The sequence below is a fragment of the Hipposideros armiger genome, unplaced genomic scaffold (genome assembly GCF_001890085.2).
Source record: "Hipposideros armiger isolate ML-2016 unplaced genomic scaffold, ASM189008v1 scaffold_907, whole genome shotgun sequence".
NCBI classification, from domain to species: domain Eukaryota; kingdom Metazoa; phylum Chordata; class Mammalia; order Chiroptera; family Hipposideridae; genus Hipposideros; species Hipposideros armiger.
The window spans coordinates 185,049-201,605 of record NW_017732257.1 but is presented as its reverse complement, the minus strand read 5'-3'; the positions used below and the strand labels follow the sequence as shown (position 1 = coordinate 201,605).

At 40.9% G+C, this 16,557-nt stretch overlaps 1 protein-coding gene across 1 annotated transcript in view; it reads left to right on the top strand.

The window, feature by feature from the left end:
- KIF13A (kinesin family member 13A) overlaps window positions 1-16,557 on the top strand; it is a gene marked incomplete at its 3' end in the record, with an annotated part of 189,283 nt that overhangs the window by 3,733 nt on the left and 168,993 nt on the right. The window lies entirely within an intron of this gene.

The following is a 16,557-nucleotide window of genomic DNA, read 5'->3' as shown; positions in this document are numbered from 1 at the left end:
TCCCGCACTCTACTCCGTGTCCCGAGGTTATATATGTATATATAATTATCGTTGACATACAGTATTATTCAGCATCAGTTTCAGAAATACAATGCGGTGGTCAGGCCTCTACATCAACTATGAAGTGGACTCTCCAAAAGGACATGGGTCCATCTGGCCCCCTAGAGTTAGGTTCACTTTTGCAAGAATAGAGAAAGTCCTTTCTCAAAGAAAGCGAAAGCACACCTGTCACAAATTACTTGGGTGAGTGTGTGTACGCGCGCGCGCGCGCGCGCTCATGCACCAACAGGGTGTGGAATAGGATGATAGGATGCAGAAGCAAGGCAGATTAGGAGAAGGGAATAGAATGAGAACTCTTAATTTGCCAAAATGGGTAATAGTTAAAAAAATCAAAGTATAAACAGATATACGGTAAAAAGTCTTTCTCTCACCTTTGCTTTTCCTATCTCCTCACCTCCAAAAAAAGGTAACCACTGTCATTCATTGCTTGTGCATATTTTCAGACACACACTTATGTACTGTTTGTGTATATTTCAACAAACATATTTTCTATCTTTAAATACCAGTATATTAAGACTCATTCATTCTTTTTTACATCCAGTATGGATGGTAGTGGTGGTTTTAAAAATATAGATGGGTGGCTTATAAATCTGAGTTTTATAATTTTGGGGAAGTGAAGCTTTACCCTGAAGAGTGCATAGTGGAACTTGCTTTCTATGGAAGTTTTTGTTCTTGATTATTTTATGTAAGTGAATTGTAGGTAGGCATCCAAAGCAGTGTGCATATATAACCTGGCTAAATTAAAAAAAAAAAAAGGACTAAATTTAGGCTCCTAGTAAAAGAGCATGAAAGCTTTAACTTCTTGCCCATATTTTCCATACTTCAAGATGTGCAGCATACCTTGTAAAGCGTATAAGGGAGGGTCATTGGAGGAAAGCTGTGTCTTGGTCAACTGCATATGTATTTTCTAGTTTATGTATTATATGTTGCAGTTTTTATTTGTACATTGTCTTCCTCTGCCATTCCAAAATGATTCTAGGATTGGTCCTTCTGCTCAAGTGTCTTTGTAGAGCAGAAATGTAAATATTAGCGAAAGTCATACAAAATTATTATTTTTTATTTTTATTTTTATTTTTAGCTGAGCCATCCTGCCACCTGTTGGCAGCTCAGCCGCAGCTCAAGTTGGGCCGGGACTCCAACCGCTGTTGCTCAGAGCTCGCACATTTTTTTTTTTTAAGATTTTTTGTTGGGGAGTTGGGGGAGGGGAACAGACAAGTTGCTGTCCTTTTGTTCTTCAGACTAGTTGTGGAGGAAGTTGCTTCACTGGCCCATGTTGGTATTATCATTGCACTCTTCCCAGGTGAGGCAGTCACTTTCCGGCCATTGGACTGCCACTCACGGCGGCTCCTGGCAGCTCACACCAGCTGCTGGCCACTCACTCTGGCTGCCGGCCACACACGGTGGCTTATGGCAGCCCACTGCAGCAGGTGCTGCAGCCTATGCTGTCACAGGCGACTCATGGCAGCCAGCCCCAGGTCGAGCTGTTGTTCACCATCTTAGCTGTAGAGGACAGTGTCACTGGCCTTAATGTGGGATTGGAACTGGGGCTCTGCTGCTTAGAGCTGGCGTCCTAAACCAGCTCTTAACCAACGCGCCACTCGGCTGGCCCAGAACTCGCACTCTTGAGCGAGCTTTTAACCAACTGAGTCACTTGGCTGGCCCCAAAATTAAAAAGATCACCTAAGAAGCATAATATTTCACATTATAAAATTATTTGAGTAACTTCGAATTTTGTTCTGGTTTCTGTGTTGTTCCTCTTTTCTCTGGCTCGAATATTACAGAGTTGATTATAAGAAAGCAAAGAGTATTTAGGTTTTACTAACATAGGCGTGAGTACTCTTCATGCATGATATTAGTGGTATTTTAAAGACCATTATAATGGAGTATTTTCATTAGGCATGAACATTCTCCATCTTTAAAATAAAGGTAGATTCAAAATCTCTTACTTTTCAAAACAAGACTAAAAGTAATTATAATGCAGTGTAGATTAATGATGGCTAAAGTTACTTTGTTCATAGTCCACAGTTAAAAATCCATTTTATATTATGAACTCGTGTGTGTATGTGTGTTCATGAAAAAATTTAATGTCTCTGTTATTTTCTATCCCTTCTGTTCTAATTCATTTTAGAAATGATGGTTGTGACTTGCTGAATTAATTTTACAACCCACCAATAGGTCACAAATTTGTAATTTGAACAATGCAAGTTTAGTGGATAAGAGGTTGGATTCTGGATACACACACGTATATATACAGTGTAAAGTAGTTCTATAATTTATAAAGGCTATGATAAAAAAATCTTCCTCTTCATTTCTTTCCCCAGAGGCAATTTTAGCTCTCATTCTTTTGGAATTTCCCTCCATATTTCTGAGTAATATGCTGGTAGTGCTGGATTTTGATTTGCTCTTTGTTCTCTTTCTGTGCTCTATCCCTTCCCCACCCCAGATTCTTCCCATTCCACGTTTTCCCAATATAGTTATGTAGTAATTTTGGTTCTATCAATATTTAGTATTTACATTTTTTTATATGACTATATATAACACTGTTTACAGTTGAGGCATGTACTCTTCTAGGATCTCTTTTCCTGTCATATAGAACTTTTTGTTTTCCCTGGAGTTAACAAGTATTTCTATTTTTTCCTTTTTCTTTAATTTGCTGTTTTTTCTATGTACTTATTTCAGCATTGAAATTATCTGATCCTTGCTTAAATCTCATTTTAAGGCATTCAAACATATCAAGTACTCTCTTGATTTTATCTTTTTAGACACATATCTCCTGACCCTTCCAACATGCTCCTTTATGAACTGGTGGCTTTCTCTGTCTGGTTTAGCTGTTTTGCTGGGGTTTTCATCACATCATTATAAGGATTCCCTTTACCTCTCTTTGTGGAATCTGTTGTTTTTGTTTCCTTTTTTCTTTCTTGGTTTACTGCCTCAATTTTATAGATCACATCCTTTATTAGCTTCCTGAAAAAGGAACCTTGGGAGGTCAAGTTTTTTGAAACCTGAAAATATCTTTATTTCACCCACCCACCTCATTGATAGTTTGGATGGGTATCACATTAAAGATGTCAGTTGCTCTAATGTGTTTTGTTTTCTGATGTTTCTGTTGAAAAGCTGACAGCTATTTAGATTTCTAATCCTTTGGATGTGACCTAGATTTTCCGTTCTGGAATCTTGTGGAATATTCTTTTTTTTTTTTTTTTAAATCACAATAGTAGGCCTTTTTGACCTGGAAACTCATGTCCTTTGGTTCTAAAAAAAATTCTTGAATTAATTCATTAATAAATTCTCCTCTTTATTCTGTTCTTTTCTGGAATACTTATTTGGGCATAGGGTTTCCTGAACTGGTCATCTAATTATTTTTCCTTTCCACTTTTCATCTTTTTTCTGGGAGATTTCCTCCACTTTGTCGTTCAATCCTATGTTTAATTTTTTTTTTTTTGCTATTATGTTTTTAATTTCTAAGAGCTCTGATTGACCCCTGATTTTCTTTGTTATTATTTTTTAAAATAGTATCCTATTCTTGTTTCTTGGTTATTGCATTTCCCCCCTCTTTCTGAGGACATTAATGATAGTTTCCTCTATATAGTCTGCTTTTCTTCTCCCCCACCCCCTCACTCCCCCAAATTGCATTGCTTTGTTTGTTTGTGTTGGTTTATGTCTTTACTGTTAAGGACCTTTCTCAGATGTAGCTGTATCCAGTTAGACTGGGGATTGTCCAGGGCAAAGACTATGTATGATTCATCTTTGTGTTCTCAATGCCTAGATTCAAGAATTCCCAGCACACAGAAAGCATTTTGTAAATTCTTTTGCTATTTAAAAAATACATATATATATATATATATATATATATATATATATATTAGAAACTTCTGTCAAATTCCTATTTTATTTCACTTCTGACAATAGAAAGAAAAATAATGATTTTCTTTTTTTCTTAAGAGCGTATGCAAATGCTAGAATTGAAGGTGGTAGCTGCCCCAAAGAACTCTCAATTACTCATGAGGATAATTATTCATGAGGATAATTAATTTTAGTCAGTAGTAAAAGTTGGAAAATTTTGAAAAATCATATTTTTGCATCACTTTTGCAAACATTTTAGTTCAGAAATTTTTTTAGTCACCTTTAATTTAAAAATGTGTATGCCTATTTGGCTTGGAAATTTTTTCAAAATGATACGGCCAGTTTATCATCCTACCACTTGACTGGGCTTCTTCTGGCGAAATCTATTTTTATTATTTTTTTTAAAGATTTTTATTGGGGAATTGGGGGGATGGGAACAGTGCTGGGGAATTGGGAGAAGGGAAACAGACAAGTTGCTGTCCTTTTATTCTTCAGTCTAGTTGTGGAGGACGTTGCTTCACTGGCCCAAGTTGGCACCATCATTGCGCTCTTCCTGGGCGAGGCACATCAGTCGCCGGCTTCTGGACGGCCACTCACTGCGGCTGCTGGCCGCTCACGCTAGCTGCTGGCCGCTCACGCTAGCTGCTGGCTACACACGGTAGCCCATGGCAACCCACTGCCACAGTGGCTGCAGCCTATGCCGTCGCCGGTGACTCATAGCAGCCCAGCTCCAGGTTGAGCTGTTGTTCAGCATCTTAGCTGTGGAGGGCAGTGTCACTGGCCCTCATATGTGGGATCCGAACTGGGGCCCTCTGGCGTCCCAAGCCAGTTCTTAACCATCGCTCCACTCGGCCGGCCCTTCTGGTGAAATCTAGCTAGAGATAAGTGGATAACTTGGATTATTTCCAAATTTTAGTAACATGACTCATGCTATGGACTCATTTTAAAGAAATTTATAGGAACAAGTTTCTCCTAAATTAGTAGGCTCCTTGAAGATATCAAGGTTTCTCAGAGTTATTCAGCTATGGTTACCTTTCTCAAACCTCCCCTGGCGCTAGAGTAGAGAAGGTGTTTATGCACTTAGAATTTACCTACAAAAGAAATAGAATAGCAAGAGAAACACAGACATACATAAACAGAAAGATTATTTTGTACCTTGACAATGTAAGAAATTAAGCTTACTAACAAACAGACCTGCCAATAAAGGAAGTAATGCTAAAATTTGTATGAAAACGTGTTAAAACATTCAAGAGTTGATTTAGATGGGATCTTCTTTTCAAAGAAGATCACTCTACAAAATATTTCTAGGAATATAGACTTGCAAATCTAAGAAAATGTGAGAAACACATAATTGTTGGGTTTATTTGGCACTTTACCACCCAACAACTATGTGGGATCTAAATAAGCACAGGAAAAAAGTCAAGTTTTTACATCTCTAAAATTTCACTTGTAAAAATGCATAATTCTTATATATTTGATTATAGGAGCTAAGTTTAACAAAGAAAAGCAGAGAGGAGAAATCCTTGTAGACTTTCAGTGCAAGTGTCATCATGTGCTTGAATCTAGTCTTTATTTCATGTTACTATGAGGTGAACAATTCAGTGAGTCATTGATGAAATAGAACTATTTTACCAAATGTTCTTGCAATGGACTTCTCACATCAAAACACATTGTATCTTTTTTAAAAATTGCTTTCTTAGATACTATAAAATATTTTTGCACAGATAACTATAAGCAGCATGACAAATAAAAAGGGAGAGGGTCATTATTCAATGAAGCTTAACAGTTATTTTTCCTCTATCTTCATTTTGTACTTATCCATATAATACAAATACATGCAATTACAATTTTGTGTTTTGCTTTTCTCCCATTTACATTTTGTCATACACTGTTTTCATAATTATAATTTTAATAATTGAATAGTCTGTTGCGTTTTATAATTTTTAACCATTTCTATATTTTTGGACCTTAAGGTTATTTCTCGTAATGATTATGAATAACTAAGAGCATCTTCATGAAACTTTTTTAAAACCTTTGCTAATTGAAAGGCATTTCTTCTCAAGCAAGCTTGTTAACATAAAAATATATCTTTGACATTTTATGACAACATGAACTGTTCTCTTACATCATAATGGAGTTAAAAGTTGGTAATTTTCGGGCCGGCTGAGTGGCGCATTGGTTAAGAGCTGGCTTGAGATGCCAGCTCTGAGCAGCAGCGCCCCAGTTCGGATCCCATGTGAGGGCCAGTGACACTGCCCCCTACAGCTTAGATGGTGAACCACAGCTCGACCTGGAGCTGGGCTGCGGTGAGTCACCGGCGACGGTGTGGGCTGCAGCCCCTGCTGCAGTGGGCTGCCATAAGCTACCGTGTGTGGCCGGCAGCTGCCGAGAGCTGCCAAGAGCTTTCGGGAGTGGCCGTCCAGAGGCCGGCAAGCGATCTGCCTCACCTGGGAAGAGCGCAATGATAATACCAACATGGGCCAGTGAAACGACGTCCTCCACAACTAGACTGAAGAACAAAAGGACAGTAACTTGTCTGTTCCCCTTTCCTGATTCCCCAATGCTGTTTCCCTCCCCCAATTCCCCAATAAAATCTTAAGAAAAAAAGTAATTTTCAGATACAAGTATGAAATAGATCATGGAAAAAAATGGTTTTGTATGGGGAGTAACAAGATGAGCGGTTTTCTCACTTGAATACTTAAATATAGAATCATCTGGAGAGCCTCACCCCAAAAAGTCTGGTGTGTGGCTTGACAATTTGCATTTCTGTCAAGTTTCCAGGTGATGCTGTTAGCTCAGGACCAAGTTTTGAGAATTACTGGTCTAGTTCAGCACTTGTTTAATAGAATTTTTTGTGATGATGAAAATGTTCTATGTACCTGCTGTTCAATATGGTAACCCTTAGTCATACATGTATGAATATTGAGCACTTGAAATGTGGCTAGTGCAATTAAAGAATGGAGTTTTACATTTTATTTAATTTTTATCAATTTAAATTTAAATAGCAACGTATGGCAGGTGGCTAAGGTATTGGACAGCATACGTCTAGAAATGGTTCACCAAGGTAGTACTTTAGTACCTGCAGTGCGTTAACAATAGATGCCTGGGTCCCACCCCCAGAGATTCTTGCTTAATTGGATTGTAGTACAATTTGGAGATTGAGAGTTTTAAACACTTCCCAGGTGTCCCAGTTACTATTGTTACTTAACAAATCTCCTGAAAACTTAGTGCTCTCAAACAGTTGTTTTCTTACGCCCATGGATTCTGTGGGTCAGGAATTCAGACAGAGCAAAGTAGATAGGACTTGTCTTCGCTCCACAATGTCTGGGGCCTCATCTGTGAAGACTGGAAGTTGGGGGTATGGTCATCTGAAGGCTTGACCAGGTTGACTGTCCAAGGTGGTTAACTAACATGGCTGACAGTTGCTTCTCATGTGCAGCCCAGATTGAAAACCACTGGTCTAGTGTAATACACCAGGTTTTAAAGACTGCTCTTGCAACTTGTCCTTTGGTTTATTTTACCATTTAGATTGTGATCATGTATGCAAATCCTCAGGACCATTAACTTTCTCAAAACCTCATAAAATCAGCCTAAATATACCTTATAAGCAGCTTATGGAACTTGAACAGGGTCTGCCTGTGTCAAGCATATGCATTATTGTGAAAATAAAGCCTCAGATAGCTAAATAAATTCTCTCCAATTAAAAACTAAAAACCTTCCTACTCCTAGCCAAGTGTATTTAACCAAAATGCTTCTCTTTATTTGTTTTTACTTGAATTTTGCGGGGTGCGTGGGGGGGGGAGGAATCACCTAAATTGTCTAGATGCAGGGTACTTGCCTATCCCTTCACCTGATACTGACTTCTTGGGGAGCATGGGCTCTTCAGCTTTCCAGTGGCCTCTGGACCACATTTCCTGTTTCAGGCCCCGAAACCATGTGGCGATTCTGACTTCAGCTCCTGTATCCCATCTATGCAGAGGATCAGCATAGTGCAGTGAACTGGGTGGGAAGTCTGGGTGCCACCCAGTTCCGCCCCTAACTTGGTCTGTATCCTTAAGCTAGCCATGAATCCTTTTCCATCTGAGTTGGAGGACCACACTAGATAATCTGTAATTTAAGCTCTAAAGTTCAGATTTATCCCAACTGTACTTAAATGTAGAGTTGAGTCAATTAGAGTAAATAGGTAACATTTATAGGGCCTGAAAAGGGTTGCATTGCAATTGATGTCTTGTCAGCGTGCTGGGCAAGCTGGGCATGACAGGGTCACTGTTCTTGGCAGGCTGTTTGCCTGCAGGAGCTGATGAGAGAATCCAAGGGTGTCAAGTGAAGCAAGACAGCCCCTCGCTCCAGACACCCAGTGGTGATCAGCTCCTGAGGAGCCAGGGTCCTGCCAGACATCCTGTGTGCCTCCTTCCTTGACTAGGACGGCAGCTTTTGCATGTGCTTGCAGGGCATTGTAAGTCATCTGATTTCGACCTTTCAGTTAGTTTTTATCTTGTATAGTTTTGTTCTCTTGGGGCTCAGTGATTTTTAAGCTGTTCTTGCAGGCATACAGCTATTTTATGCAATAAGTATGTGTGTATGTGGGTGGAGAAATGATATTTCCGGAGCTGTTAGCTTAAAGCTTCCTTGGGCAGCTTCTTTTGTTTCTGAGGATTCTGTTACAACCCTACCAAACTACGGTTAATCCTTAATATTTCCTATCTTCTATAGTGGGACAAACACCAAGACATGCGTGTAGGCATGTGTATTTCACTCGGGTTTGTGCCTCTTGCCCTCTCTTTTGAAAGTAGAGTGTAGTTATTGATTCCGTGGTGTCCTTCAGCGTCTGGTCCATAGGTGTGATGAGCTTTGCTGCTGTCAGAAGAGGCGTAAGGACAGCCTCTGTTTGCAGTTCCCTTGAGGGAAGATGTTTGGAGCCTTGTTTTTTTTAAAACAGGGAACAGGAAGGAAGCCTTTGGGTTAAGGGAAGCTTTATCCTTTGCTGTTGGCTCTTTGTGTTGTTGTCTTGAGGGGACACTCCCTAGGTTGTTACACCCACCATGAATGACCACAAATATTCATGTATCTCCAGCTGGGAGTCTCAGAGGAAAATTGGAAAGGCAAACAATGGTGAATTGCACAGACTTTCTGTTGAGAGCACCGAGTAGATTTATCCCAAATTTTGGATAGGCCGAGTACAGTAAACTCACATGTAGTTTGTTGATCATATTAACAAGCCTTTAAAATACTTACATTGATCAGATTAACAAGCCTTTAAAATACTTACATTCTATAGTTTAATAAAACAAGTCCTCAGAATCGATGCTTTGTGTGTGCACATACCTGTTACCCCAGCTAAGCAGAGAATGTGTAAAGGTTTACAGCTAAACTTGCAGTTGTAACTGCTCTTTTTAAAATTGGATAACAAACTGTTAGGGTGTTTTTGTTTTGTTTTGCTTTTTGTTTTCTATCCTTAACGACTTCTATTTATATAGTTAATTAAAGCTTAGTATTCACCATACCAAATCATAGCAGGGAATGGTTACATTATAACATTGAGAAAGATCCTTATAATTACTTGTTTCTCTTGGGTAAAGTTTTAAGTAGGGAGAAGTGTGGTAGGGAAAGCTTATCAAGATAATGGTGTTAAATTTGAGCAGCCTTATCCAGTTTTAAACATCTGCTTTTTTGATCTAGAGTTACTGTTTAAATAGGTAACATTAGCATGGTAATGTCTTAAAGTTTTTTTGAAGCCTTGTATTGCTAGCTTTCATAGAACTGTGTCCCTCTCTTGAGGATGGCAGCTTAGTCTGCATTCTTATGATGAATAATTTCCCAAAATTGCTTGTCTATTGTACTCCTAAGGGGCTTAAAAAATTCTCTAGGCAGGTTATTATTTAACTAGTGTTTTCCAAGGTAACTTCTAGCTATCCTTCCCCATTGGTTACTAGACTTGATAACCAAAAATTTAAAAGCCAGTATAAATAAATAAAAAATCCCAACTGGTTTTAAATGTGCTGAGAATCACACTAAACCCCAAACACCACTATGTCTTGATACTGCATTTAATAAAGGACTCTTAACAACAGAATAGAGGAAGGACATAATTAGAATTTAAATATTGGATACATTTAATTTTGTAAAAAACTTACCACTTGGGCCGGCCGAGTGGCGCGATGGTTAAGAACTCGCTTGGGATGCCAGAGGGCCCCGGTTCGGATCCCACATATGAGGGCCAGTGACACTGCCCTCTACAGCTAAGATGCTGAACAACGCAGCTGGGCTGCCATGAGTCGCCGGCGACGGCGTGGGCTGCAGTCCCTGTGGCAGTGGATTGCCATGGGCTACCGTGTGTGGCCAGCAGCCAGCGTGAGCGGCCAGCAGCCAGCGTGAGCGGCCAGCAGCCGCAGTGAGCGGCCGTCCAGAAGCCGGCGACTGATCTGCCTCGCCAGAGAAGAGCGCAATGATGGTGCCAACTTGGGCCCAGTGAAGCAACATCCTCCACAACTAGATTGAAGAACAAAATGACAGCAACTTGTCTGTTCCCCTTTCCCCAATTCCCCAGCACTGTTCCCATCCCCCCAATTCCCCAATAAAAATCTTACAAAAAAAACAACCAAAAAAAAAAACCAAAAAACTTACCACTTGTTAATTTTCTTTTCTCCTGGGAGCTGATGGAAACACCACCGTGGGTGACCCCTGGACTGTGATGTGCTGGTGGATGTCCCTGGTGTCTGTGATGTCTAACAGGACATCACCTGTTAGAGTGTTCGAGCATCTTGGACTCCATTGGCCTTTTGGGCAAAGCTCATACTGTTGGGTTGTTGGAAAAGTCATGACGTATTTTTTCTATGTTTTTCATTGCAAAAATGCGTCATGACTTTTCCCGACAACCCAATATAAATTGTTACAGGATTTTTTTCTTTTAAAAATTGAATAGGGTTCTTATTTGTGTGTGTAATTGTACTTTTTTTTTAATTGGCAGGGTAAATATTTGCTTTTGTAGTTTGATACATTGAAGTTACCCCACCAGTCTATTTAAAAGTTAGCCTAAACAAAATTTACGTTTTCCTAAGTATTGTGAATTACTTTTAGCTGAGCCAGAACATTTACTTTCAGTGAAGGAAAATCTTTTATTTGTCTTTTGTGTTGTTTCTGTGGCTATCAGTTGGGTATGAATAACTAGTTTTGTGAAACCTATTGAGTATTTTGACAGAATGGTATAGTAGCCAAGAGCCACTGAGTGGATTTTGGAGGCAAGCTGCTTATGTTTGAACCTGACTGTGCAACTTACTAGCTGTGAAATGTTGAGCAAGTCGTTTAACCTGTATATCTTCGTTTCCTTATCTGTGATGTGGGAATAATAAAAGTTTAGAACTCATAGGGTTAGGCCTTAGCGTGGTGCCTGGCACACAGCATACACTAAGTGTTGACAATTTCATTATTTTTGTTACTGTGGAACTCTTAAAGCTTACTGACCTGGGTTTTAAAACAAACAAACAAACAAATAAAAAACACTTAAAAGGAGCAATTAAAAAGGAAGTGTCAAAATTCTTTTAAATGTTACGAATTTTCTGATTACCTTTGATTTAAATGTGAACACTTGAAGATTACCTTTGTGATGTCATATCTGGTACTTCATCTCAGCTGACAGACCACAGGGCCACAATGAGATGGACACAATGAATTTTGTTGAGAGGGAAATCCCTCCTGTCACAGGTGTTAACCAGTGTCTGGTCATTTGGCAGTCAATTCCTTTAGGTAAAGGCTTTATGTCAAGAAATGTATGTGAATATTTGTAAGAAATAAATGTTCCTGACAAAAAACTTTGCTGTTTTTTTAAAGTTTGTGTGCAAAGAATGGGAGCTGGTGATGGCAGGGTGCACCAGAGCAGTGGAATAACATCTGAGGGGGAAATCTCAGTGCAGATAGCCTGTCTGGAATTTCACCTGTTGTCAAACTACCTGACTAACATGAGGGCCTGTTATGGGTCATAGGGATGGGACTCTAGCTCCAATTTTGGAACTTCAACTCTGTGTTCTAGCTATTGGGTACTGGTCTCCTTTGTTACCTTAGACATAGTATGTTCTCAATAAATGTTTATTATACTTGATTATATTTCTATTAATTGAATATATGGCTACGAGGCCTAAGTTGGTACAGGGATTCATAGACAGAGGCACTACCTAGTCAAAACTGACTTCTGAGAAAACGACTGTCTGAAGCTACTGAAACACTGTGTTCAGTAATGTTGGCTTTCTGCACTTCCTTTTTTATTATTGAGGCAACTGACTTTATCATCCCAGTCCCCAGGCTGGTGACTCTTGTTCTGTTTAACATACTGGAGACATGGACTCAGGGCCTCTTCAAAATTCAAAATAGAGAAATATTTTTATTTGTATATCTGGTTCTCTGGCACCCCTTCCTTAGTGAATATATTTATCCCTGAACTCTCTTTTATTTACTTATTTTTGGTGATCTTTTAGTTTTTGGCATTCTTTTCCTGACACACTAAGATTTGGAAAATATATTTAGGCTATTTTATAGAAACATTCTAGTTTCCTTTGAATTTACTGCTCATTTTCTTAAAGTTCTTTTCCTAAAAACATATCATGCAAACCTAAATGCATGCGTATTTGTGGTATCTCTTGTTAATAAAGGAGAGACATATGCTCTTTCTGAAATTTTGATCAGTTTAATCCGTTTTTGTGTGTGTGTAGAAATACACCAAAACTAAAGGGTAGATAAAACATTTTATTGTACTGAATACTTTGTACATTTACGTGAATGAACATGAAGTGTGTGCTGTGCTTTTTTTCTCTCTGCACATAAAACATCTCAGCCAACATTCAAGGCCTGAGGCTTTGAAAGTGGGGAAAGTACAGGCGTGCATTTCTCCGGTTTGCCTCTCCCTGCTCTCCTCTGTGCTCTCTTTAGAGTTTGTGGCTTTGCCCTTTGTTCCACCCCTGGAAGCAAAGAATGCGATTGGGCATTGGGAGGAGGAGGAATTGCTGGAAGGGAATGAATGGGCCTGGGCCTTGAGCACAAGTGCCCCCATGGCCTTGACTTTCTAGCCCCTGCTTAAGGTTGCCTTGGAGTCAGCAGTAGGCCAAGAGAGGTGTGGGGGGTTGGGTGAATGTTTTCAGGTATCTAAGGTGTGTATTAGATGTCTTCAATTTTAAATTAGAAAGATAAAGCCTTTTACTTGATTAGTCAGCCTTCCTTATTAGACAGCTATTATTCAGCAAGTAGCAGATCCAGTCAAAGTGTCATTCCAGGTGTGACTCTGGGTGCAGAGGAGCATTTTTATTTCAGGATTCTGAGAGAGATCTAATGACAACTGGAAAGTAAATAGATTTCAGATCAGTTACATGCTTATGGCAGTTTGCATGCTTTAATTACCAGGTGTTGCTTTTTTTCCCCATTAATTTTAATGCAGTCTTTGACTTAAACATCTGGATCCTGGATAGCCCTGACTGTGGGTATTAGTGACAGGGAACATCTGCCTAAGCCTCTTATTTAGTGAATTCTTTCTAGGGATGTTGGTGATAGGCTCTGGTTGGAGAGCTGAGCAGAAATAGATTATAGTCATCTAAAAGCTGTGAATCCATTCTCTTCATCATTCTGGTGACCTTCCTCCATCCATGTGGCCAAAACCTGTTGCTTTGAATAAAGACAAAAATAAATAAGTGCTTTTGAAGAGCACATGTTCACATGTGTTTGCCTAAGGTGGGCTGCTGTGAAAATGCAAGCAGATTGGTTCTTGATCTGCTTTGGAGTTGGACAGTTAGGAGTAATGTGGTATTTGGGGGAGGACTGAATACTCTTGTTTGAATTTGAACAGGTAGAAACTTAAACAAAGCTATCGCTCTCAAAGGCACCCCCTCCTTTATTTCACCAAGCCCTTGGGTAGAATGAGGCAGTTTTAGAGCACTTTTGTTTCTTTAGTGTTTGCAGTGCAAGACACTTGCTGGCCAGAGCCTTGCAGTCCTGTGCATGAAGGAAGGCACCTGCCTCATTGCTGCCCCAGACATACTCTGTGTCATTAGGACATCCCAGCTGCCTTTTGGCAAGTGAGGTAGAGTTGAGAAAAGCTGTGGTGTAGGAACTGATGTGCCTTTCAGGGCCTGTAATTTGGGGAAAATCAGTAATGCTCATATTTCCAGTTTTCTGAAAAGCTGTTTCTCATGTATGCTCTTCAGTTGCTTGTGGCTTCTTGCTTGCATAATGTGGCCCCTTAATAAAGACTTCTCATTTCGCAGCAGGGTATTATATCAGTGCACACAGCCGCGTGGCACTAGAGTCATAACTGTGAATGTCTTTGCATGACCAATGTTCGTGGGGGCAGAAGCCCTGGCCAGTGTCTAGCGGTGCCTGCTCTGGGGGCTGTTGCATGGAAGCCAGTCCTTAGGTGGAAACTACCTAACATCTTACGCACTCTGACTGAGATGGTAGATAGATGCTAAAAGGGCTCCGTGCTGCTTTGCATCAGCTTACAGAATGATCTTTAGGGCATGTCATCTTCAGAACTTAAAAGCACTTGTTTTTTTTTGTTTGTTTTTTTTAGTGGGGAATTGGGGAAGGGAACAATGTTGGGGAATTGGGGAAGGGGAACATTGTGTTTTTCCAGGACCCATCAGCTCCAAGTCAAGTTGTTGTCCTTCAGTCTTAGTTGTGGAGGGTGCAAGGTCAGCTCCAAGTCCAGTCACCACTTTCAATCTAGTTGTGGGGGTGAAGGGGATGGGGGTGGGGGCTCACCAGCGCAGCCCACCATCCCATGAGGGAGTTGAACCGGCAACCTTGTTGTTAAGAGCACACGCTCTCACCAGCTGAGCCATCCGGCCCCCACCGGCAGCTCAGGGGCAGTTCAGCTTGGGCGCAGCTCACTGGCCCATGTAGGAATCAAACTGGCAACCCTGTTGCTCAGAGCTCACGCTCTAACCAACTGAGCCGCCCGGCTGGTCCCTAAGAGCACTTGTTTCTCATTTTGGCTGGACTGCAGCCTCGATATTGGACTGGACTCTTGGGAAGAAGCTTGACATTTTATTTAATAAACTGAAAATCTTCTTTTTCCATTGGCAATTGAGGAGCTCCGTGGATGGTGGAGAGGAGCTAGAGCACGTATGGGAGTGATGTAGTACCTTTGTCCCAGTACACCCCCACTTGCCACCTCCATCGTAAGGGTCAGCCGATTCCCTCGTGAGGGCAGGCACAGCTGGGCAGGCATGCTCTGAAGAGGCTGCCCAGCGGTTTCTGGTCACATGTCGTGGGAACCATGGGATCCATGGGTCTGTGAAGAGCTGTTCCAGGCTTCTGGTCCTTCACTGGTTTCTAGAATATTTTATAGGTTGGAGGCACAGCTTCCTGTGAACATTTTGTTAGTGCATTCATACATGCTTGCGTGCTTGCTCGTTTTTATTTAGCTTATTTACGAGCAGAATATTTGTAAAGTACCTTGGCATTCATTTACTGACAGTTCATTATAGCTTTGTTCAGTCATGGAGTAATGAGTAAATGTTTCCACATACTTGAGTGGAAGATAATGACCAGCCTATGTCCCTGAAGACTTTGTGCCAGTGACTTCTCACCTTTGCTAGACTGTAAGTTTGAGAGCAGAGCCCCCGTCTCATTCAGCTTCTGTTTCTTCCCTACTCCTCTCCCCTGGCAGTAGCGCATGCTGTACACAGTAGGTGTCCTGTAGATGTTTATGACTGGATACCATGACAGATATAGACGTGCATGTTATAAGAAGGGCTGTGTCTTGGTACATGAGTCTGTGGGTGGAGCGTTATGATTTGATCCTCAGGCCGTATCCCTCGTGTCACTTGTGGTTCTGCCTCCTCTGGCCTGGGCCCTATGAGACCTTTAATTTTCGCATTAAATTATTACATAATGACAAGCTGTGCACTGTGGTGTGGCTTTTTTGGATAAGTCAGTACAAATGTAGTTCTGGCCCCTTCCCACTCTGACTACCGCTGCCTGGGGCTGACACACACACACAGGCCATCTCTGTTAGCATTGCTTAACATAATGAGAGGTTGATTCAGCTGGGGGGGTCACCTGGACTTGGACAGAGTTCACATTTTTAATATTCACTGTACAATCTACATAGCAGCCTCAGCAGCAAGTTCTGTATAGATAACTAGTGGAAGAGAGCCCTGTCTGAGGCAGTCATGACCTTGGGAATGTTTCCCTACCTAGAGTGCCACAGCTCTTGTCTTACAAGAGTGGTGTGTGGTCCCAGACTTGGGTGTACCCTACACCGACCTGACTCGGGTGGTGTTGATGTGAGTCAGATTATGAGAAGTTTTTCCTCCTGTTTTGTGGGGGGATAGGGGTGGAGAGACAGAGTTGAAAGAAAGGGAAGATATTGGAGTCCGGTGCCTGTAAATGTGGGACATCTCTGTGAGCGACAGGGGCTGCTGGCCTGCTTGCTTTTTTTTCCTGCTGGTGGATAACGGACCTGTCATTCTTCGGTTCCAAAATGGCCATTGGGTTGATGCTCTATTTTCCACTTGCCCTTGTGGCAGGTGTCAGTTTTTTTGTTTTTTTTTTTTTAATTCAACACACAGATCAAGTGATGCTCTTGAATGTATCAGTCCTCCAGGGTTAATGAAGGTGATAGGAAACTCATAGCCTGCTGTCCAAGAATGCACATTGGAATGGAAGTCC